The sequence below is a fragment of the Sceloporus occidentalis genome, unplaced genomic scaffold (genome assembly GCF_023333645.1).
Source record: "Sceloporus occidentalis isolate IW3139 unplaced genomic scaffold, rSceOcc1.0.p SCAF_180, whole genome shotgun sequence".
NCBI classification, from domain to species: domain Eukaryota; kingdom Metazoa; phylum Chordata; class Lepidosauria; order Squamata; family Phrynosomatidae; genus Sceloporus; species Sceloporus occidentalis.
In genome coordinates, this window is record NW_028317160.1 from 382,412 (window position 1) to 408,883 (window position 26,472).

Here is a 26,472-nt window from a genome sequence, read left to right on the forward strand (position 1 = left end):
TTGGTGGTAAACCTTTCACTGAGTGATGAGGAGAAGCTTAAATAAGAGTGAATGACTTTGCTTCCTGCCCTTCATCTGTTTGACATTATTCCATCATTGTTACTAATTGCATACTTTCTGCAATTTTTAAAATATAGAAGTTTTTCCATTAAATGTTGAACTCTTAGACTTTGATGCAGACTTCATATGTTGTTAATATTATTTAATGTAAAATATTAATTGAAAATGCCAAATACAAAGACGGCATAGGTCTAAATAACAGGGCTCTTTAAACTCTACATGTTTTCACGTCATCAATCCTCGGCAATAGTGAAAATGGGTCTACTAATAATGGGATTGATAATTTTTAAAGTCTACTTTTCTATTGCACAAGTAGAATAGTACCAATGTATTTTTTTGGGGGGGAGGTTATCATCATTCTAGTTCTTAAGGCGAGATGCTCAATTCTCTTTCAGATTTCAACATTTTCATTTGATTACATATAGGAATACAGACCACTTTATATATTTCCGTCAGCACCAGAGGCTTATTTGCGTTCTTGTGAATGAAACATAATTTTTTACTTATTTATACTATTTGGAAAATGAGAGCCGTATAACAATCCTTATTAACTTTAAGTGGGAACATTTTCTCACCAAGACCCTACGACTCTGTCTGAAGAAGCTGATTAGTAGCCAGAGATGCTTTGAGCAGATGCTTGGTTTATTCACCTTTTTTGGGAAAAATATTAGCTAATATCCTCAAATGTATTCAATTTCTCCTTCATTGTAAGAAGTTCAATACATTTTTTTTCTACTAGAAGTAAATTTACAAATTTACAAACCTGGCAGGTTGTAAGATCAGGATTACGGACACATTGTATATGAATTAGTGAGTGCAGAGATTTTTTTTTTTTGATTTTTTTTTTTTTTAAGGATTATATATAATTCAAATTTTTTATTTTTTTGTGGGTCCATGTGAATAGATGAAGGCCTTTCTTTAGCCATCCGCAGCTGAAAGGTGCCCATAAGCCTTTTAATGTGGAAGTACCGTATTTGCTCGATTTATAAGACGAGGTTTTTTCCAGAGCAAATGCTCTGAAAAATACCCGTCATCGTATTATCGAGGTCGTCTTCTAATCAGACCCCAAAAAAATGTCTTACTGGGCTTTGGTCGCGAGCAGCGTCTCTGCTACTAGAAGCAGGAGAACAGGAACCTAGCACATAACTCCTCACATAATCTACCTCCCCCTCCTTCCTCTGGGGGCGGGGCCAGAGAAGTTGCTCGCACAGCCGGGCCCCTGCAGAAGTCTGCAAGTGGGAGATCTGCAGTTCAGGTAAGGGGGTTGGGGGGTTTGAGCAAGTATGTGTGATTAATGGAATGAATGAGTATTTAAATGTTTGTGAATGAGTGTGTGTGATAGCATGGATGTGTAAGGGGGGTGGGGGTGGTAGCATGGCATAGGGAGGCTGTAATCACACTACTATCATCCCCAGCTTCCAGCATGCACTGGCTGCCTTGGCTTGATAGGAGTGTGATTGCTGTTAGCAGTTTATATATAATATATATATATATATATATATTATATATAAACTGCTATCTCCAGAAATGCATTTTAACCCCCTATATGTCAGAGTGGTGTGGCATATAGGGGTATAAGGCATATCATGGGGCAGAGGGGCATATAGGAGGGTATAAGACATTTCTGGAGGCAGAGTGGTATATAGAGGGTTAAAAGGCACATCATGGGGCAGAGTGGCAAATAGGGGGGTATAAGGCATTTCTGGGGGCAGATGTGCATAACTGGGGGGGCAGGTTGGCAAATAAAAGGAAATAAAAAAATATATATTTTTCTCAATCATAGCTTTTATTAAATATGAAAAAATAGTTTACATGAATTAATATTTACTAGTAAAACTTTTTTCCTATAGGGTAGTCTTATATTCAGGCTTTGTTTTTTTTCCTAAATTAATATTTAGATTTTTGGGGGTCGTCTTATAATCATGGTCATCTTATAATCGAGCAAATACGGTATTTAAAGCAATACATTTTAAATGGAAAATACCAAAATGTTCCATTGATTGTAGTGTAATTTGATTCATGTGTTAGCTGATTAGCGGTATGGGCCCATGTGAATATTTCTGTTTATCATGGAATAACCCTGTTCAATAGTTGGTGTTTAAACCAAATACACATAGTATAAGCTATAGTATTCTAAAATATATTGGATTTTACACAAAAATCTACTTTTCCCTTGCGACATAAGCTGTCACCCAATAAATCTTTACTATAAATCAAAGGAGAATTTCAAACATTGTAAACTCTTTTGGCTGTATAATGTAGCCCTATACTTTTGTCATGTGGTACATAGGGTAGCATACATTCCTATTGTATGAGTAGTTGGACAACTCCCTTTAGTGTCTGAAAACTATTGTATTCTCCCGCCGCACTTTGTATGTATTTTTTTTGTGTGTGTTGATTTATAAGTTCTGAGGTTGGTATAAAGCATTTTGTACATTAGAAACATTTCAAATGTACAAGAACTGATAGAAAGTGTGAAATCCCCTTGCGTTTCCCAGTGATCTAAAATGTCTCTCTAGGTCATGCCATTGTTCCTAAATTATGTACAAATGCACGTTGATCAGGGTAGAAATCGATCTTTCCACTAAAGACTGTGTTATGAGTTCTACATCTTTGTGTATAGTAAAGGCTCAAAATAATAGATTTTGTGAAATTGTCAATAAAACACATTTTTTTTCTAGCTATAACCCTAAAGCAGAGGTGCCCATCTTGTCTTTTGAAATGTGGAGTGGTCTAAATTGGGCACGTACTGTTATCTAGAACAACCGTAGGTAGCATTGAGATAGAAACTACACATTTTGTTCTTTTGTTTTGATCTGTTGTAAAATACAATAAAATCCTTTTTTTGGGGGGGGGGGGTCCTTTGAAATGCAAGATGAATATTACAACACAACAAGTCTATATCTTAAAACATTCATTGTGACAAGTTTATTTTTCATCTCCCAAGTCCCTTTTTTTTAGTCCAGTGCAATTATGAAGGCTAATGAAGCTTTATTTCCATACTTGAACTATTGGGGTAAACAAATGCATCATCATTTTTCCATGTCAGAATTTACCCTCTGGACTTAGTTATTAAACTGAAAACACCAACTGAAACCTCCCCCGGGTTAGCCCCCCCATATTAAATTTTTTTACAAAAGATCATGGCATTTGTTAGATCATTGTTAGATCAGGTTTGATCAACTGTTTTTTTCGTTAGATCTACTCTAAAATAGGCAATATTAACAATCTTTTTCAGGGGGGGCTAACCCGTAGCCAGCCCCCCCTCAACAAAAATTTCAACAAAATGTTACTGATTATGATAGCTCTACGTTAGATCAGGTTTGATCAGACAACATTTTTGTTAGATCTAGTCTAATTACTGAGATATTGCATATTTAATGAGGGGGGGCTGGCCCCCCCTCAACTGAAATTTGGATTTTTTTTAATGGATCTTGGTAGATATTCGTTAGATCAGGTTAGATCAACTGTTTTTTTCGTTAGATCTACCACGCAGGAGGCGGTATTCACAATCCTATTTTGTGTGCGGGGGATGGGTACACATACGGTCTGGCCCCCCCTCAACTGAAATTTTGATTTTTTTTTAATGGATCTTGGTAGATATTCGTTAGATCAGGTTAGATCAACAGTTTTTTTCGTTAGATCTATCACACAGGAGGCGATATTCACAATCCTATTTTGTGTGCGGGGGATGGGTATACATAGGGGCTGGCCCCCCCTCAACTGAAATTTGGATTTTTTTTAATGGATCTTGGTAGATATTCGTTAGATCAGGTTAGATCAACAGTTTTTTTCGTTAGATCTATCACACAGGAGGCGATATTCACAATCCTATTTTGTGTGCGGGGGATGGGTATACATAGGGGCTGGCCCCCCCTCAACTGAAATTTGGATTTTTTTTAATGGATCTTGGTAGATATTCGTTAGATCAGGTTAGATCAACAGTTTTTTTCGTTAGATCTATCACACAGGAGGCGATATTCACAATCCTATTTTGTGTGCGGGGGATGGGTATACATAGGGGCTGGCCCCCCCTCAACTGAAATTTGGATTTTTTTTAATGGATCTTGGTAGATATTCGTTAGATCAGGTTAGATCAACAGTTTTTTTCGTTAGATCTACCACGCAGGAGGCGGTATTCACAATCCTATTTTGTGTGCGGGGGATGGGTACACATACGGTCTGGCCCCCCCTCAACTGAAATTTGGATTTTTTTTAATGGATCTTGGTAGATATTCGTTAGATCAGGTTAGATCAACTGTTTTTTTCGTTAGATCTATCACACAGGAGGCGATATTCACAATCCTATTTTGTGTGCGGGGGATGGGTATACATAGGGGCTGGCCCCCCCTCAACTGAAATTTGGATTTTTTTTAATGGATCTTGGTAGATATTCGTTAGATCAGGTTAGATCAACAGTTTTTTTCGTTAGATCTATCACACAGGAGGCGATATTCACAATCCTATTTTGTGTGCGGGTAATGGGTATACATAGGGGCTGGCCCCCCCTCAACTGAAATTTGGATTTTTTTTAATGGATTTTGGTAGATATTCGTTAGATCCGGTTAGATCAACTGTTTTTTTCGTTAGATCTACCACGCAGGAGGCGGTATTCACAATCCTATTTTATGTGCGGGGGGATGGGTATACATACGGGCTGGCCCCCCCTCAACTGAAATTTGGAAAAACAATTATGGATTTTGGTAGATATTCGTTAGATCTGGTTAGATCAACAGTTTGTTTCGGTTGGAGGGACAACCCATATGTATTCCCATCCCCCCGCACACTATATAGGATTGTCAATACCCCCTCTTGTGTGATAGATCTAACAAAAAAAACAGTTGATCTAACCGGATCTAATGAATATCTACCAAAATACATGAAAAAAATTCCAAATTTCAGTTGAGGGGGGGCCAGACCGTATGTGTACCCATCCCCCGCACACAAAATAGGATTGTGAATACCGCCTCCTGCGTGGTAGATCTAACGAAAAAAACTGTTGATCTAACCTGATCTAACGAATATCTACCAAGATCCATTAAAAAAAATCCAAATTTCAGTTGAGGGGGGGCCAGCCCCTATGTATACCCATTACCCGCACACAAAATAGGATTGTGAATATCGCCTCCTGTGTGATAGATCTAACGAAAAAAACTGTTGATCTAACCTGATCTAACGAATATCTACCAAGATCCATTAAAAAAAATCCAAATTTCAGTTGAGGGGGGGCCAGACCGTATGTGTACCCATCCCCCGCACACAAAATAGGATTGTGAATACCGCCTCCTGCGTGGTAGATCTAACGAAAAAAACTGTTGATCTAACCTGATCTAACGAATATCTACCAAGATCCATTAAAAAAAATCCAAATTTCAGTTGAGGGGGGGCCAGCCCCTATGTATACCCATTACCCGCACACAAAATAGGATTGTGAATATCGCCTCCTGTGTGATAGATCTAACGAAAAAAACTGTTGATCTAACCTGATCTAACGAATATCTACCAAGATCCATTAAAAAAAATCCAAATTTCAGTTGAGGGGGGGCCAGCCCCTATGTATACCCATCCCCCGCACACAAAATAGGATTGTGAATATCGCCTCCTGTGTGATAGATCTAACGAAAAAAACAGTTGATCTAACCTGATCTAACGAATATCTACCAAGATCCATTAAAAAAAATCCAAATTTCAGTTGAGGGGGGGCCAGACCGTATGTGTACCCATCCCCCGCACACAAAATAAGATTGTGAATACCGCCTCCTGCGTGGTAGATCTAACGAAAAAAACTGTTGATCTAACCTGATCTAACGAATATCTACCAAGATCCATTAAAAAAAATCCAAATTTCAGTTGAGGGGGGGCCAGCCCCCCCTCATTAAATATGCAATATCTCAGTAATTAGACTAGATCTAACAAAAATGTTGTCTGATCAAACCTGATCTAACGTAGAGCTATCATAATCAGTAACATTTTGTTGAAATTTTTGTTGAGGGGGGGCTGGCTACGGGTTAGCCCCCCCTGAAAAAGATTGTTAATATTGCCTATTTTAGAGTAGATCTAACGAAAAAAACAGTTGATCAAACCTGATCTAACAATGATCTAACAAATGCCATGATCTTTTGTAAAAAAATTTAATATGGGGGGGCTAACCCGGGGGAGGTCCAACTGAACCACTATATGGTTTCCTTTTTCATTTCTTCTAATTGGATTGGAACTTTATTATGAGACATTTTCCGATCTGTTCTCTTTGGGGTGATATATGGTAACAGTGATTTAGCTTAGGATACATAAGTCCATCAGGTTAAATCCTGTTGTTGATCCAAAAGATGACAAAACAGCGAGTTTCCTTTTTTTTTCCGTTCCCCCCCCCCCCCCCCGTGACATTAAACTAGCATTTTTCCTCCGTTTTAAGGAAGTGTGGCTGGGTTAGTGATAATAGTTCTTAAAGTTGGGTAATTCATTGATCCAACATTTAAATATCTAAAGCTTTTACATTTTTCTTTGTAATTCTGGTACTTGTAAAATTTTACAATTTCCCATTAGGGAAAGCTGCTTGACTCTGCTAGCAAATCTAAAGCCCTAATTGATATTTGTGGCAAAAGGTGCCTTGACAAGCTTAACTTGTATGCTAATATTCTCCCTTTGTTATAGATTAAAAAAAATCTCAAACAATTGTGCTAGCTCGTTTTTAAAATGAATTTAGTTAAACAGGTGATATTTCCACTTATAGAGCCTCCAAAGCTAGTTTTGTATTGAATTTTCTACAATACAGCGAACAAACACTTTAAAAATGACCACTGCTTTGCTGTTCTTAAACTGTTGTGAAAAGCATAACTCCTATTAATGGTGGTGTTTGGGATGCCCGTCTTCAAATTAGTCTCCCTGCAGCCTCATACCCTTTAACCTTTGTCCTCTGGTAGATCTTTTCCTAGGGCACCCTGACTTTGTCATCAAGTTCTAGATCAAATCCTTTTAAGGGGCCACATCCGGACTCTTGGCCTCTGTTTCGACACCCGTGATTATAGTTGGTTGATGAAGATTAATTCCCAGTCTTTTTATCTATTCCCAGTGTGTGGCTGAATCACCGGGTGACCCCAATGCCAGTCGGGTCCCTGTTCAGTCGCTTGCTTTGTGTTAAAAGGTCTTTGCCTGTCAGGTCAGCTTTTCAGATTCAGATATGAGATCCCACTCTTTTGTTGGACATCAATGAGTTAAGGATCATTAGGCAATTTTAAAGGAAAGGAAACAGCGGAGGAGTCTGTTTTCTGCCACTGGAAATTGCAACCTATGTTGATATTGGGATTTTTTTTTCTTTCATTTTCTTCTGTCAGGTTCTAAACTCGTAAAGCTTGGTAACTATATATTTATTAAACTTCTCAGATACGTACCTTATGTTCATTTGAGCTGTCCAATTTCCTTTAATTTTCCGTATCCATTTACTAAATTGTGTTAAGTCAGTGCTTGCTTTTTAATTCTAACCAGTTTTCAATAAATGCTTATTAAGCGTCTTGGTCACTACATAAAGAATACGGGAAAGCACACAGACTGAACTCCTACTTTTTTTTTTTTTTTCTTTTTTTCATTTGGGTCCTGCTAAGGTTAGCTTTGTTGAGCAGTCTAAAAGTCAACTCAACCATATAAAATTGTTGCAAAGAAGGTAATGGTGAGGGCAGTCTCTGTCCATTATGTCTTCTCAAACGAAATCTGTGTGGTCTTTTGAGCAACCCTTCTAAAGAACAAATGGGTAAGGCATTTTCTGCTTTTGTGTACACAATAAAGTGGTATTAAGATAGAGAGCACCCTAAATTGTGTAAATTTATTGTCTGACATGTTGTTGTTCAGCTTCTCCTAGTTCCATCGCCTGTTCCTGCTGACAAACTAGACGAGATAATTGCCTTTAAGTTGTGTATACAATTGTTTTACCACCGTGTTACTATATAGATAATCCATATCTCATAAAAACAAGGCAATCATAGGCTGCTATTTTCTAAAAGCTCATATTGTTGGATCAGTTTTTTTCGCTTTCTATACCTTTTTATAGGAAAGGAAGTCGGTTAATGAAAGGGCAAGGGGTTCTTCTGTCAAGTGGAAGATATTTCCTAGTCTTCCAATTTGTGAAAAGTGTCATTGTTTTTTCCAAAGTATTTTTTTTGCTATTCTTCTATTCCTTTGATCATTGATTTGGATGACCCTTCTCTCTGTTTTTCCCCCCTCATTTGACAGAATTTTGAAGTAGAATCCTCCTTTGTAAGGTTCCACTTGACTAACCTGTGATCTGATGAAGGGGAAGACATGGCTTTAGTGACCATTTTCTTGGTTTTAAGGGAGGATGGCTAGACAAGGCTGAACAGAGGCTAGGTCATATTGTGGTGGTGGGATGGTGCTTGCTGAAAAAGACTTGTTAGCTTGTATTAGTTTGCCTGATTTTCTTTATAGAAGGTCACCAAGGTCTGTAGACTATGAATTGCCAGTGAACTGCGAGGTCTCTGAAACCCCAGCCCTCCTGGCATTCAGCTAGCCCAATTCTGTAAGCTATGGGTGAACAAGCTATCAAGCTGTAATTGACCGTAGTATATACATATAAAATACAACAGAACAGAAACATCATTTTTATTTATATCGAAATTAGATATTTCTAATGAATGTTCTAAGCGTGCATTGTGTCCTATGTGATGCCTGAGCTATATGTACCCACAAGGCACGTCCACCGAAGCACATGGTTATATAATTATACAATGTCACCTGTGAGTTTACATGCAATTTGTCTTCTACGGTGTATGGATGGAATTCAACTTGATTACATTCCCTGTTATAAATATAAAAACGTGTCTGTATCTTACTGTGATTACTGAATAACATTTAATGTATGAATATATATATATATACACTGTTATGCTATCAATAACCACTAACTATTGAGTGTAAAGTCAGAGTCCACACTCCTTGTTTTCTGCAATTAACAATATTTATTAAGAGAGGCTAAACAAACTAACAATACATATACAAATTACTATAAATTAGTATATGCTGTTACCAAACTATCTATTCATTGATTGAATGGAAATAACAAAGAAACAGCAGGATAAGCCTGTAAACATGTGATACAATTACCACTCCCTTGTGATCATCTCCACGCAGACTCAGAGAGAGAGAGAGAGAGAGAGTTGGCAGGACTTTATAAACACAATAAGTCCTCCTTCTGCTGGACACTCCCCTGGTAACCTATCTTCTCCAGTGACCCTTAGAGACCAAGGTGATAGAAAAGGGAAAGGACATTGCACTGGGGGAGGGAGTGGAAGGTGACCAAATGTCCTAACTGATTTGCCATGTTCTCTGCAGAGAAGAATCTCCATTAATGTTTGAGACCATTTTAAGGTCTTGTATAGAGAGGCTTTGCCCATTGGATCTCTGCATCATAACACCATTTCACTTCATTGGCATACAGTTGGTTGTCAATCATGCCTTCCTTTTTACATCCCTCCTTTTGACAATGAAGTGGATGAGACCCCTGGACTCTATAAAACCCACTGGAGACAAGAGGGAGGGTGTACCTCGCAGTGTATCTACTATGTATGCATGCCCAGCCCGCTATTCACAGAGTTCTTTCCATTTGCATTCCATAATGGAGGTGATATACTCTGGCAATCAATGACTTCAGGTAACAACACATACAAACTTGAATAACAATACATACTACAGAAACACACAATACAATAATAAATGGATGTATGAATAGGTTCCCCAGAGCAGTACCCCATGTTGATTGTTTAGAGAATGCATTAGCTAACTTTTGCCACCAAGTTACACTAGAAGTGTCGGTTAACAAATGTTCAATATGTTGAAGTTCTTGTTGCTGATGATGAAAATTTATGTGGATACGTTCCCCGAAGTTCTGTAGATGCTGTAACAATACATGATCATTCTTTAATTGTTTTATCCATTGCTTCCACGGTGTCTCCTCTATGAAATTTGTTTCCATACGCGGAGGACCCACAGTTTTGTTAACTGTTAATGTCTGTGGTACTGTAAAATTAAATTGCTGCGTCCTTATTCTAACAGGATATCCAGTAACACAATAAATTCCCTGTGTGATCTGCTCCACCCAATGGCATTGCATAAACCAAATTTGTACTTCATCATTTGGTTTCAAAGAAACAAAACATACCTTCCCCCGACCCAAAGGATACACCATATCTTGAGGATTTACCTTCTCTATAAAACCTTTACAATATGAATGGTTATGCCAACATGAATCAAATATGGTTCTGGCTTGATTAGGTAGGCACAAGATTTTGTTTGTGAATCTAATACAACCCAGGATGTCTATCTGTTCTAAAGAGGAACCATTCCATGCCAAATTAGGGAAATCCAAATTATGATGTAACACATGGGACTCTGTGACAGGTGAACCTATAGACAGCACATTATACATGTTTTGATATGTGCCCCCAGTAGGTATAAGTGATGTGGCTTTGCACACCTTACCCTTGCATCCCAACCAATTATTAACCCATAGCTCCTTATGTTCCAAGGCAAAGTCACCCACCTCAGGATGGCTTTCACTACCCAAAGGTGTGTGGTTATTCTCCATTGCCTGAGCCATAATCTTAAAGTCAGTTGATAATTCAGCTTGCATGGAAATGCACACAAAATCCCAGGACACTTTCCTTAGTCTGTTAATAACTGCCATCAGTGTCCCCTCAGTGTGTTGTATGGCCAAACCATGTTTTGTTATTACTCTGTGGGTCAGTCCTTCTATTAAGGAATTGATAGTTCTTTGTGTTTGGATATCCTTTGTGTTCAGCATACCCTGAGACTGTAATGTTGTTGTCATACTGGCTATGTCTACTGCATTGACTACACCCAACCCAGTTCCTACACCTCCCAGAACTGTGTCCACAATCCCTCTTCTATATCTACTTCTACCCCTTTCTGCCCACCTTATTAAAGCTCTTTCCATAGTATAGGTAATTCTGGAACAATTCTGAAAATGTGTAGACACTAACCAATCAGTCAGTTTTACTTCCCAAGTAATTAACTGGAAGGAGGCATTTCTAAGTATAGGAATTGGTCTCAGCTCACTAATTTGGAAAGGACCACTAGGAACTGCCCTCTTTCCTTCACAGATAGGTCTGTTATCAATAGCTGTTGGTGATGGAGCAAAGGCAGTATAGGTCAAAGGAGGTGCCGTAGGATCTAGGTCTCTCCTTTCATCTATACTCAAATATACTTTTACTTCTTCACCAAAGTTATTTGCTGACACCTCCCACCGTATACCTTGTTTAATATGTGTCCTGGTTATTACTTTGGTCACTGAATATTCTTTCAGTTTCCTATCTAGGGAGAAAATTGGGTTATTAAAATTTGATTGAATTTCAACATCCCTACCACTTAGAACTACAGTAAATTTTCCCCAATCTGACCATTTACATTCCCAATCATCTTGGTTGCCCTGGTTATCTACCCAAAATCCCAAAATATAATTATTTCTTATTTCCCCATAAATTTCAACAACACCCCCACCCCCACTGAATGTTAGATATAAACACGGATCATGTACATTGTCACCACTCCATATTTTAGTCCATCCTTCCATTCCATTGGCATAATTCCCTCTGCGGTCCCGAGAGGGCGGAGTGATGCCTATATCAGTCCAAGAGCTGTTTCCAGTATAATTGCCTTCAGGATGTTGGTCAAATGAGTTTGTGTTAAGTTCAAGAGTTGCATTCAGTTCCAATTGTTTAAGGAAATGCAACATGACCAGAAAGATGTTGAGCTTCATTCTTCTTAGAATATTATTTCAGGCTGTTATACTTCGGGCACCTAAAAAGATCAAGCAGAAGCATCAGTCCTTAGCAGTTAACTCTGTATCTGGAGCACAAGTCCCTTTATATAATTTACACTGATCTACATGTACCCACTTATATCCAGGCTGCCTTCTGGCCTTTTTGGGGTTAGACCTCTGTACATGTAGAACTGTTGTGCCCAGTGTGTCTCGAATTACATAGGGCCCTTCCCAATTTGCATCCCAGGGAGAATTTTTCTGAAAATTTTTAATCATTACTAATCCCCCCTTCTTAAACAGAGTTTGAGGTGTGCATAAAATTTTGCAATCTGTTGGGGCCATATTGGAGGCAGCAAAGTGAAGCAATGAGTTTAATTGCTCCTGAATTTGGGAGAGATACTGGTCTCTAGATACAGATTCTCTCAGTGGAGTTGAAAGTTGTGGTTCACCTGGATGGCCTAGTGCCATTTTTCTCCCTGTCATTAATTCATATGGAGAGCACCTAGTGGCATTAGAGGGTGTAGCTCTGATAGCCATGAGTACTGCTGGGAGATGGTTAACCCATGATTTGCCATATTGTACCAGCATTTTAGATAACCTGGACTTCAGAGTACGATTCATTCTTTCCACTATACCGGATGACTGGGGATGATATGGTATATGAAATCTCTGCTGTATTCCTAATAAAGAACACAGGTTTTGCATAACCTGCCCTGTAAAATGGGTACCCCTGTCCGATTCAATTATTTCGGGAAAACCCCAACAAGGAAAGACGTGTTCCCATAATGCTTTGGCTGTAGCCAATGCTGAGTCCCGTCTAAGGGGAATTACATCAACCCACTTGGAGAATGTGTCCACAATTACTAATCCATACCGGAGGCCCCCCTTGGACAGTGGAAGCGGGCCTATGAAATCAATCTGTATTGATTTCCAGGGACCATCTGCAACTGGCACTCTCTGAAGTATGGGCCGTTGTCCCTTGGGTCGTGGATTTATTTGGGCACAAACAAGGCATTCCTGAATACAGTGTAAAGCTGAAGTTGTTATTTCAGGCCAATAAAATTTCTGTTTAAGGTGATACTCTAATGCACTTTGTCCAATGTGACCCATAAAAGCATGTGTTTGTTGTGTAATGGGTCTCTGCAAATGGCATGGGACAACAAAAAGAAGTCTCGCTTGTGGGTCATTAGGATCACTGTAACATAACAACCCTTCCTTTATAGAGTAGCCAGTAGGAAGTGTTTGCTGGTTCTGTAACAAAAGAGAAAGGTTAGGATCCTTATTTTGTTCTTCTTTTAAATCTGGCACTTCTGAACCTTGTACAGTAACCTTGGCTACCTGAGTCACTAATTCTTTGCATGTGAAGTGTTCATCCCATGCTTCCTGTGTCTCAGTGTCATTTTCATGCAAATGCCATGATTCTCCATCTAAGGCCGCCTCTTTTGCTAACAAATCCACATGTGCATTACCCTGGGAATGCTCATCACTGGCATTGGTATGAGCTTTTACTTTTATGACCGCTGCCTGTAGAGGGTGTTTTAGTCCCCAATCAACCAATTTCCGAAGTGCTTGAGTGTGTGACAAAGGCTTCCCTGCTGAGTCCACCATTCCCCTTAAATTCCATATAGGAAGATACTCTGTGAGGGATCTGGTGACATAAGCACTATCACTATAGATACAAATAGGGCGTGTGTCGAATTTATGGCAAGCCATAGAAATGGCTTCTAATTCTGCTCTCTGGGCTGAAAATGAACGTGGCAACATAAATTTGAGGGATATTTGTTCTGAAGGAACCCAAATTGCAAACCCAGTATGAAATTTTCCCTCATGCCAAAAACGTGAACCATCTACGTAAATTTGTAGATCTTGGGAAGATGATTTGTCTCTAAACAATTTAGGTGGTGTGTCTTTCTGAATATGCATATCTGTGCAATCATGGGGCTCTCCTTGAATGTGCATGAGTTGTGGCAAAATGTATTTTGCATTATGCTGTACAGTGATATTACGATGTTGCAGGTCTGTCAACCACCTTGTAAGCCGCTGTGTTGATACCCCACTAAGAGATTTTTCAAATAGCAACTTTAAAGGTGTGTGAGGGGTCTGCAGGAACAACTGCTTGAACCCAACTATGTGTTCAGTAGCTTCCACTGACCAATGTACACCCAACAGAGCCTTTACACATGCATCATACCCCTTTTCTACTGGAGATAGAAGTCTGGAAAAATAGCCAACAGGCCTCCACTTTCCAGCTTTCTCCTGCAGTAACACAGATGATATAGAGGTGTCTGAGGTACATGTCTGGAGGGCAAAGGGAGCCTCTCCATCCACTGTACTTAGGGCTGGAGCTGATGCCAGATATTGCTTCAGAACCCTAAATGCTTCTTCCTGTTCTGTACCCCAAGGGATTTGTACTGAATCGTCCCCTTTCAGGAGATCATAGAGAGGCTTTGCTTTTTCAGCAAATCCTTCAATGAATTCCCTTGAAAAATTTGCAAGTCCCAAAAACTTCCTTAAAGATTGCTTATTACAAGGTCTGGGGACTTGTAACATTGCTATTACTCTTTCTTTAGTTGGACATCTGGTGCCTCCTGTAATTGTCACTCCCAAAAATGTCACTTGTTGTCTGAGCAACTGTACCTTTGAAGTGTTAAGTTTGAGGCCAGCATTTGCAATCAAGCCAAACAGTTCCCTCAACAAAGCCATATGTTCTTCTACTGTCTGTGTTTGAAGTAAGATATCATCTACATATTGTATTATACTAGATGGAGAAGAAAATACTTCTAATACCTTAGCTAGGGCTTGGTGGAAATATGTTGGAGAGCTATGAAAACCTTGAGGAAGCGTTGTAAATGTATACTGAGTATTCCTAAAGGTGAAAGCAAATTTGTATTGACATTCCGAGGCTAGCTTAATACTCCAGAAACCATTGCTGATATCAAGTACTGAATACCACTCACAGGTAGCACTTAACTTAGATGTAACTTCAGGTATAGAAGCAACCAAATTTGTTACTGGTGGGGTAAATTTGTTTATCATACGGAAATCTGCAGTTAATCTCCATGTGCCATTAGCTTTACGCACCGGCCACAAGGGGGAGTTGTTGGAGGAAGAGCATTTCCTAATGATACCCTGCTTTTCCAATTGATCAATAATTTCTGCTACAGGTTCAATGGCTTCTGTTGGAAACCTGTATTGTCTCTGTGGAGGAGCATCAGGTCCCACAATATTAATACTGCTGCCTTTTAGAATGCCACAATCATTTTTATGCTGAGCCCAAACTTCAGGGAAATCCATAACCAATTTCTGCAGATCATAGTTGTCTTCAGTAATGGGCCACACTCTTTCTGAAGGAACAGAGGCAATAGATGCCACGGGACTTAAAGCAGTATCATCTAAGATAACAGGCTTTCTCCCTCTTGTATCTCTCCACAAAACATTATTGCAAAGGTCGACAAGCATTCCTTCTGTTCTCATTACATCTGCACCCAGTATAGTACCTTCAGTGTTCTTGCTTTGCCAGATTGGTATTTCCTTACTCCACTGAGCACTTAAAGTCAAGGTCACTTGTGGAATAAGAAATGCCTGAGACTGGGAACCACCAAGTCCTACAAGAAATGTCTTTTTCGCCCCAGAAGGAGAACTTAATGGTAGATCGGTTAATGTCACTGAAGCTCCTGTATCAATCAGAATCTTAGTGTGATGTCCTGCCATAATACCATGCACGTATGGACGTCCAGAATGGTCCCTAAATGTTTTACAAATAGGAACCATATCGTCCAGTGCTAGTCAATCTGAAAATGAAATCAGAGGAGCCTCGTCCCCCAGTTTCAGTTTGTGCTCATTAGTAACCGCTCCCTGTACTGCCATCATTCTCAGAGCCTCCCGCGCCGGACCATACAGATTGGTCCTAGGCAGAGGGTTAGAATGATGCGCCTTTTCAGGAATGTTATTTCTGTTCATCTTTACAGATACTCTTTGATCACTTTTTTCTTTGGCAGACCCAGAGGGGGATGGACTAACATGCCATCCCTCAGTCACCCTTTGGTCTCTCTTGGCCTTCCTACATTCTTTCTGTCTGTGACCATGTTTATTGCAATAATAACAAATACCTCTGAAGGGAATCTCAGGTAGAGATTGCTTCCCTTCATTGGTAGTTACAATCGCAACCTTACGCTGTCCTATGACTCCTTTCCTCATTAAATTCTGCCTGGCCTTCCCTATGATGGTCAATACCCCTTCCAAAGTATATTTTTCTTCTGCCATCATCTGCACTCCGGGGTCTAAGTAAGTGAATTTTTTTACTAGGTATTGCAGTAGATCAGGAGGGGTTTGATCTGGTGGAATGCGGTGGGTTAGCCGATAGACTTGCTCAAATTTGGAAGCAAAAACCCACGGATCATCTTGTAAATTCACCTTCATCTCAGCAAGTGAATGACTATCTAAATCTCTGTCTCCTGTTACAAATTTGGAGACAGCTCTAAGTCTGTCTCCCTCTGTACCCCATTTATCATCTTTAAACCAATCGTGGTCTCGATTAATAGGGCCATTTATGGGTGGATTCAATCTACATGCAATGCTGCTTGGGGCCCACATTTTAAGCATCATACATGCCTCTTTAGGAGAGAGCATATATTGTTTAACTGCTGATTCAAAATTAGACATGTTTGAAAGGACATCTGTTTTGCAGTCATATGGGGGAAAAAGGGGTTTTAACTTCATCAGCTGTTTCATCACCTTATCTCTATCCTGCTGCTGTAGAATTTTAGCAGTTTGCAGGGTGGCAGATGTCCTGCTTTTAACACTAGGTGAAACAGATAAAGGGTCCATAAAATGTGGTATTGTTGGCTTTGTTACAAGAGGGGTTAATACAGGAATACCACCATTATCTAGCTCATCCAGTATACGGTTTCCTATGTTTGTTCCTGGGTTCTCATTCTCTACAATACTTTGTGCCTCTTCTTCTTCTGCACATGTTTCCCCCTGGCTGCATACAGCAACTGGGGTTTGCGTGGCTAAACATGTTCTAAGGGATGATATCAACTCTCCTCTCGCTTCGTAATTGTCCTCTAATGTGTTTACATAATCTCCATTTAATCCACAGGTTGGACAATCACTATATTTACTTGTGTTGTTTATTACGGAGGCCACAGGAGTGTGCCCCACAAGTATACGGTTCAACTGATTCCTCAATAACTTCAGCAACTTCATACAGTTCTGGATTTTCAGTCTATCTTTATTCAGGCACCACTTCTTATTGTCTACTCTGCAATTCTCTTTCTCACATTGCAACCACAAGCTATGCATTTGTTTAAATTCATTTTCATTTTCCATCATTAATGGGTCAAAAGTGCTAGCTTCTGCATACTGTGCTACAATTTCCATTCTTATATATCAAAAAACAAATTATAATTTACTCACACGACTTGTGTCTTCAGACTGCAGGCAATCAAATGGTGTGCACCCCACTTTGAATCCTCGGTCTGGATTAAACTCGATCCTCCAGAAATGATGTCCGGCTTACTAATTGCGTCTCACTCTGGTTGCCTCTTAGGATCTCTCACGTCTTGGCCCAAGACGTATTGCAGAAAACGCTTCCAGCAAATAAAACAAAATCGGTTCGGTTATTTTGTCCCTTTTAGCTCACTTGTATCTGGAGAAAACTGGATTGTCCCCCCTTGCAAGTGAGCAAAAAGTAGTAAAAAATAATTACCTGGCTCGCCAAATGTTATAAATATAAAAACGTGTCTGTATCTTACTGTGATTACTGAATAACATTTAATGTATGAATATATATTTATATACACTGTTATGCTATCAATAACCACTAACTATTGAGTGTAAAGTCAGAGTCCACACTCCTTGTTTTCTGCAATTAACAATATTTATTAAGAGAGGCTAAACAAACTAACAATACATATACAAATTACTATAAATTAGTATATGCTGTTACCAAACTATCTATTCATTGATTGAATGGAAATAACAAAGAAACAGCAGGATAAGCCTGTAAACATGTGATACAATTACCACTCCCTTGTGATCATCTCCACGCAGACTCAGAGAGAGAGAGAGAGAGAGAGTTGGCAGGACTTTATAAACACAATAAGTCCTCCTTCTGCTGGACACTCCCCTGGTAACCTATCTTCTCCAGTGACCCTTAGAGACCAAGGTGATAGAAAAGGGAAAGGACATTGCACTGGGGGAGGGAGTGGAAGGTGACCAAATGTCCTAACTGATTTGCCATGTTCTCTGCAGAGAAGAATCTCCATTAATGTTTGAGACCATTTTAAGGTCTTGTATAGAGAGGCTTTGCCCATTGGATCTCTGCATCATAACACCATTTCACTTCATTGGCATACAGTTGGTTGTCAATCATGCCTTCCTTTTTACATTCCCCCCCCCCCAAAAAAAAATAATCTGTAAATTGTATACATATTTGTTTTTACTTGTTTTAATGTTGATTCCATATTGCTACTTTTCATATAGCGCTACTCCTTGTAATGTTTCTGACCCGGAACTGTACATGCATGCAATTATTACATAATTTTTAGACTCTTTAGAAAAGTTATTTGTCAGCAGAGAGACTTCTGTTAATATTGTTTTCCTCTGTGTTTGAACTTGATAAAACTTTTTAAAACAATATTAGAAATGCATCGTGTGATATCTATTCAACTTATAGCTCATAGGACCCAGACTGTTTGAATTGGGTAACAATAAAAAGATTCCTTCTTACTTAATTTGACCTGAGATTTATTTTGTTGTTTAAACTTGTCTCGTGACTGGCTGCTCCCTACCTGATTTTTAATCTGTCTGATACCATGTGAAAGAGTGTTGACTTATGAATGAATAGCAAGAGTATTGGACAAAGGGCCTTGAACAGACACTTACATCTTTTGGGTTCTCAAAAAACCTTAAAAAAAAAATAAAAAAATAAAAAAGTAGGTTGTTGTTGATTTTGCATTGTTCTGCTTGAAGCCGCTGTTATTATATAACACTGAAGAATAATAATTTTATAAAGTGTGTGTCTGCAGATGTTGTGTAACTTGGGGACCTTTGTCTAATGGCCCATGTGGATTCTTAAATGGTTTGATAATACTCCAGATAGCCAGACAACCCTTTTCCTCTTCGGTTGTGTGATGGAAAAGTCAACCCATAGGTGGTATGTGCATCCAGGTCACTATTAGATTTTAAGTGATTAGGCGCTACCTGATGGACCTTCTCTCAGGAGGTTTTTTCCCCCCTCTTCATGTTAAACATAATAATTTAAACCAAGGCTATAGTGTAGGTAAAGGGTTTTAAAGTATGCTTGCCAAGGCTGCTTTCAAGAGAGGAAACATTTAATAGAGCCTCGCCTTGCCTCGTAGCAAACTGCTGAAGCCAACATTGTGGCAGCCAGCATCACAGCAAAGCTCTATAAAATCTATACAATATTCTGTCTGTCTATGGCAAACAAAGCCAAGCTTACTTATTTTTCAGTCTTTGTTTATGCATATCTAGTAAAACATTGAAACTAGGCTATTATCAAAAGTGATGCTTAGGTACATATCATCTCCTCCACCCTAGCTTTTCCTAATGGGCTGTTGTTGATCAAGTTATGTTGCGTTTCAAGTTTATTATATTGGCCTAAAACCAATTAACCAAATACAATCAATGTAGGGCTAATAAGCAAAAAGTATTAAAGAATTCATTTTTTAATATATGTGTATTATTAATGACAGATTGCTAAATTGCTTAAGCACTTTGCTGCTGCTTTGCCAAAAGTAATCCAGATGTACATAATTTCTGTCTGCCCTATGTGTACGGACATGTTCTCAACTGTCTGATCTGTATTGTTAAGATGTTCTTTTTGATCAGACAGCTTTTATACCACTTTAATTCAAAATGTAAACTTGGAAACTTTGTTTTGTTCTGTTTGAATTGATTACACATCGTGATGACTTTACAATCGAATGATTAGGCCATACTTTGCTGCTTTGAACAAAAATGGGTGCGTATTTCTAATGTCTGGAGCAGGGATTGTGGCAAAATTCTCTATAGGTGGAAATACCATAACCTGTATTTCCTTTTTTCATATTTAGACTTTCATTATTACATTTTTTTTATTCTCCAAAAGCTTTGGTTACTTTAAAGACCGATGTTTTGTTCTTTTGACAATCCACAATAGTTGACTTAGCTTTTGTGGTGTCATCACCGATTTTATTTGATTTACCTCATGTATGTAGAAAGTGTAATGCTTCATAACATTTTAAATGGCCAAAGAACACTTTTATTAGGTGTGTGCTTAGAGGCGTAGCTAATGGGCAGAATTATTTAGATATCTATATGTAATTAAGGCATATTAAAGAAGAATCATATTTTACATAACTTTTCTGCTGTTTTTGTACATAGATACATAGAATTTGATGGCAGGTAAGAACCATTCGGGGATCCTCACTGATATATCCTGCCTTGAAATGTTACTCCCTAGTGTTTATGCAGAACTCCCACATAGGCATTCTCTGGCTACTGAATAAATGGGTTGGCTTCTAAATCTGGGTCTCTGTTCTATATTTTGTTCATGTAGATTTTATCATACCATGGTGGTGTTGAAGCTGAGATCATTTATAGAATACTGCAGAGAATGTAAATCTAATCTTTATTTGGGAAAATCGGGGGGCGGGTTGTGTCGCATGTCAAAATAGTGCAGATAGGGACAGGAATATAAAGTGGGGGATGTGGATATGAACTGGGTGCAGTCTGTACTCTGCATATAGACACGGATTTTATTGCCCGGGGTGAATAAATTAGACAGCCACCTAGAAAGTTAACAAAAAGGTGTGTTCTTGTGCATTCCTTTACCAACATGTACAAATTGAAAACAAGTGTGTGGACTCGGGGCCAAATACTGCATCTGGTGCAAAGAAAAATAAATTACTTGGCAAAGTCCTGTCAAAGTGTCGCAGTTCATTTACTAAAAGAAAGTGATCTGGTATTGTGGGTGGTGTAAAGGCACTGTTCCACTTACCATTAATTCCGCCTCTAGTGTCTTAACAAAATAAACCTTTTTTTTTTTTTTTAATCATTTTTTCTTTCATTTCATTTTTTTCTTTGGAAGGTTCCATCATGTACAAACAAACTTTTAAGAAGCTGTTTCTGTTTCTCAGTTCCTATGGCAACCGCTTATCATTCTCTGTGTTTGTCACATGACAATGAAATGGGAACTCCCACCAAAACGTTGTATTACCAATATCTTTTTTTTAAAAACGATTCTAGTTTGCATGTAATGTTTTATAAATAGCTGGATATGTGCTGTGTATGCGTGTTCAGGCTCTTTTATCTGAGCGCAATCTGATAGACAAACACCCTGACTCTTGTCGTACTGACCTGTGGAATGGCACAGTCTTAACCAACCAGCTCAGCCCTATTCAGTAGTCAGAGGGTCTGTCTGGGTGATTGTGTCCTGACTAGCGGTGCCCCATTTCCCCCAGTTGAAATTACGCATAACAGCCATTCTAATATGAAATATGCAGTCTGAACAGATCAGAATTGGTAGAGCTGTGTAAGCGGGAAAGCATTCTCCTGGCACATGCTCAGAAAGCACTTCAATTCACTCGCACGGAGGCACTACTGAGCATGTGCAATAAGTGTAACGAGAAATACCCCCTGCTTTCTTATTTACTAACCTCAATAACTACAAAATGTCTTGTGGAAGCAGCAAAACTATCTAGGAACTATCGTTCTCTGGTTCTTGGGGTTTATGAAGCCCTGCTTTAATTATGTATATTGTTTCATTCATATTTTAACGCGGAACAAAAACAGGCACGAATATGTAGCCATAAAATTCTGTGCTGTTTTTTTATGTGACCTTCAGAACCCTCAGAAGAAAGATGGCAGATCTGCTATGATGCATTTGCTTAACATTGTAGGTAGAACACCGACTTTAAACTGTCTAAAAGATGGTTTCGAGCAATTTTAGTTTTCTTTCCAGAAACCAACGATTAGTTATAAAAAAAAATTTCTTTCCCCAAATTGTGTAATCATTCACTTCATGAGAGTCTTTAAGCTTTCAAAAAGTGATTTATGCTTTAAGTACCCTAGAGGTCATTTTCAGTTTAGGTTAAGTATTTATTTGAGCTCATATTGTTTACTGAATAAATGTTATCTTTTTAAAGGGAAGTCTGTAGACGTATCCCATTCCCGCTTCGGAAACACTTGGCACGTAATACCCGATTATTGACTTAAAAACGTAAGCCTGGCCACAAGGTGCTTTCTTGTAGCCAGCAGATACCATGTTTGGATAGCCAAGGACTAGTTTTTACTACATGTTCCTGATACACTTTTTTGCTGCAGATCCTTTGTCTCTTTACATAATCATTTTTAATATCTCTTTTCAAAATAATGCTGCTTCATTCTTTTTGCCTTGTGCCGACTAGGCTACAAACTTGTAATAACCCAACTTTCCTGGTTCTAACATATCACCTTGTGCCTTTTTTACATGCAATTCTCAAATTTAATAACAAATGAAACCCCCTGTTTAGCGTTGTAGAACCAAGTTTAATTTTTTTTTAAAGCGACATGCGGTTAATCTACTAAACAGTTAACTGCTGGCCTGTAATTTTTTTTGTTTTTGCTACTAGAACGATTGGGATACAAATCATATTTTCTATTTAATATAGAAATAATAAACGAGTGATTAGGGTAATTAACTTATTAAAACTTCCGAGGGCGTGGCTTTCTGTTTTTAAAGGAGCTAAAGACTGCCTGAAGCAATCATCAACGATCCTCGACTTAACAATAAGAGAGTAGCGTGGAAGTCCAGCCATTTACCACAGTAATAAAAAAAGCAAAACGCATTTATCAGAGAGCGCATCATCATCATTGATGCTCAACCCTTTCTACAACAGTCTTACAAAAATGAAATGAATAGTGTGCCCATTAAAAGAGCACAGAAAGGTTACAGTTGATTTGTAAGTGCTTTATTATTCTACACTTCCTAGTGGCCATATGAAGTACACAAGCTTCAAGCAGTTAGGCAAGGTTGCGTCCTAAAAATTGGCAAAATGTATTTTGTTGCATTCAATTCTACAGCATGCAATAAAACAAAAGTGACTGAAGCCTAACATTAAGGTTTTGTTGTTTACATGTATGGAACACGCTTGTACATTTTTGTACATACTTCCTGCCCGTAACCAAAAATATTCACTCTCTCTAGTACCGGAAATAATCTCTTGATTTGTACATCTCCCTGGTTATTTTTCGTCTTTTGGTAGGAATGTTTAGATCTTGACATTCACATCTATCATCATGAGAGAGGCGTTACACTTTTTTTTTCTTCCTTTCTCGTGTTTACTCTCGTTTCTTACTCTCGTTCATTCATTGTATCTGTAGCCCTTGTAACTGTATTTGTAATATTTTTTTTTTCCTTGTTGCAGCCTCCTTTTTTTATATAGTAGGCAGGTGTTGTACAGCATTATGTCAGTAATAAAACTGGTGTTGATGGAAAAGTCTGAAAGATCTGAAGATGTCTCTTGTATTTCCTGTTTGAGGCTTCACATAATCTTCTTTTATATTTAATTTTTGCTGTTGAAATGTAGATATTGTCATTTTTATATATGTGTGTGACTATGTTTTTTAGATATATATATGCGCACACGCTTTATGTACAAGGGTTTCGTATTAACACAAATTGTCCCGTTTTAAGTCGGTTAACCTCTTTGTGCCAAATGATCTGAAGTGTTAAGTGTGCTCATCACATAAAACCAGTGTTTTCCGCAAGTATGCTAGTCATTAAGCAAGGAGAGATCTCTAGGAAGCGATGGCTGTTCCTGGCTGCACAAAGTCAGGGATTTTGCAAGCATATAGTTAGGTATGTGATTAAACAGTTAAACCAAAAAGGTGCCAATGGTCATCAATTTAATATGGAAGTTGAAACACAATCTTTAACAGAAACGGTTGTGAAGGAGGAATAAAACTGGGTGAGGAACAGCCAAACTCAATAATGAGGTGAATTTGCTGAAGGCCGTTTAATGTCAAACGTCCTACACCATGGCAAGACTGAGCACAGCAACAAGACACAAGGTGTTTATACTGCATCAGCTACGTCTCTTCTAGGCAGACATTTCAAGGCAGACATGTTTCCAGATTTTCTCCCCAAGCTCTTTTGAAGAAGCACATAGCAATGGGCCGTGTTGAGGACCATAGATGCAGTGGTCGAGCAAGGAATGAAAGACACATCATGCTTCCCTTCCCCACAATGATCTGTCCAAAATCCAAGTGGGAACATTTTCCCTAATCCGTAAAGCGCCTCCTTTTATTTTATTCGTACACAGGGAGAATATCAAGAGTAGAATCTAGTTCTCCCTGGAATGCATGTTGAGGGATGTTATGTATGGGAGCTAAAACCAAGAATATGTCACGCGTGAGGGCTTTTTGTCCCAAAACGTAATAAGTAGGTGTCATGTGATGCGATGAGCAACATACAAAAAGTAAATTGACTCTGATCTTTGTTAATGAGTGCAAAGTAGAGTGTTTTCATGACGCTTTGAAGAGTTCATCTGAAACAGATGAAAGCTGAAGTGTCAGGTCTTGATGTTAAGAGTCCTGTGACCCTGGAGCAGGAATGTCTGCACGAGGAGTCATCGGCTTTGGAATAGCTTAGCAGAGGCCCTCACTATGCATCCTCTAGGCCACTGGTAGCTTATTATTAATGCACATTTCTCTCTCTGTTTAGTAAAATCATTGAGACTTCCTGAATCACCTCATTTTAAACTATGCATTATGCAGGGCCAGCTAATCCCTTCTTTCTGGAGAGGATATAAAAGGTTTGCCTTTCATAATGCATAGTGATATCAGGAAGTGGAAATCTCAACTGCACGCAAACCCGGAGGAGGAGTGACCAGGCACTTTATAATGACTTTTCGTCTGATATCTCATTATCATACTTGTGGGATGTGGGCAGGAAGTCCCGATGACATCTGGGTCGTTTAACTGGGAAATGAGTGAGGAGTGGCTCCTGCAACCCAGAGTTTTCTGGTGGGCACTCAGAGAAGCGGTGCTTCATTCGGAGTCTTCTGTCTACTGTTTCTCTTAGCCTTTAAGTTCTACACAGGTGCATTTTAACCCCCATTTGACATTTAGCTAATTTCTACACCCATTTGCCAGCTTCTTCTGAAACCCACATGAGAAATATTAAGTTAGGATATTAATGCAAAATGAATATTCTCCTACAAAATGTCCAGGATCAGAAAAACCAGGAACAGCTGTAGATTAACTTGGGCATCATGTGGTTTAAAGACTCAAATGATTTAGAAGCGGAAATTTCCTTTCCTTGTCTAGAAATGCTTTACTTATAAGGCCTTAATTGGTGTGTGGAAGACTTGAAAAGATTAACCTTGAAGATAAGAAGTTTGACGGTGGGTTTTCTCCAAACGGCTCTTTGTATATGGACGTGACATAAATGAAGCCTGTGTCATTCATTCCTCCCCTTTTTCTTTTAATGATTTGTGCTGCTTCTTTATGAACCATTATATTATTCCCAATGATAGGTGTTCTGAACAATTTTACTAGAGGTCTTAATAACATTTGCAAAATCTTGCTTTTTTTTTTTAAGTGCACTTTTTATTCTCAAAATGGCTTTAAATTTCCTTGAATTATCTCTCTATCCTTGGAAAAGTAAAAAGTAGCAAACAATACTACCGTTATGTTTTCTCTGGTATATTACTCATGTGAGCTTAAGGACAGCTTTTTTAAGCACTTCTTTGAATCGGTGATCCTTTTTAAAACAATAAAATTGCTATTATATGGATATAAATTGTGCTGCTATACATTAACTTTGTAATCTTGAGTATAATACCCAGTGGTTATATAGTCTTAGAAGTAATTTAGAGGTAACACAAGCGCTTCGTATGCATTTTTTTTCTTTTAACACACTCTCGCTTCTCAAGCGTGAGTTCCCTTCATGTTGTTTCCACTTTAATTGTTTAGAAGGTGAACAAGATATGTAAATATCAAAGCTTGATTGATGGCCTTCAACAGTGCACTTTGCCATGTTTTAAGTGTTTTTAAATACATATTTTAAATTTTACCATTGGACTGCATTTTTCCCCAATTCTTTCCTTTTTTGTATGGGGCAGCTCCAAGCCATTTTGTTGAGCTTTTCAGAATCCGTACATCAATCCTTGTTTGACCGCTTCCGATTTGGAAGTGTAATGAGAATTGTTATTTACACGCTAAGTAATATGTGTTCTATAGTGTAAAGCCTATTTTCAAGTGACTTTTTGCATAGTGTTTTTTTTAAAGTGTGCAGGTAGAACACTAAGTATTTGCATACATATCTCTTTAAATGTTTAACCTGTATTTTGCCAATTTGTTTATATATATATATATATATATGTGTGTGTGTGTGTGTGTGTATTTCTCACCCCTATGGGTTGCATGTGTCTTCTTCACCCTCGGGTCTTCTAGCAGAAGCCTTGGGAGTTTGAGGGTTCTGTGGGGTATCCTCTTCTCTCCCATATATATAAAATATGATGTTTGTAGTATCAAGAAACATTCAGAATGAAAGCAGACGGCTGTGGGAAGTGCGGTGCAACCTGGTAATTAAGAAAATGGACAATGTGAGTGATGGAACTCTAGTACCTTTCCTGACT

General features: G+C 38.6%; 1 protein-coding gene across 1 annotated transcript in view; it reads left to right on the forward strand.

The window, feature by feature from the left end:
* Positions 1–26,472, forward strand: part of LOC149278793 (ADP-ribosylation factor-like protein 15) — a 104,861-nt gene that overhangs the window by 29,467 nt on the left and 48,922 nt on the right. The gene's annotated exons all lie outside the window — the stretch shown is intronic.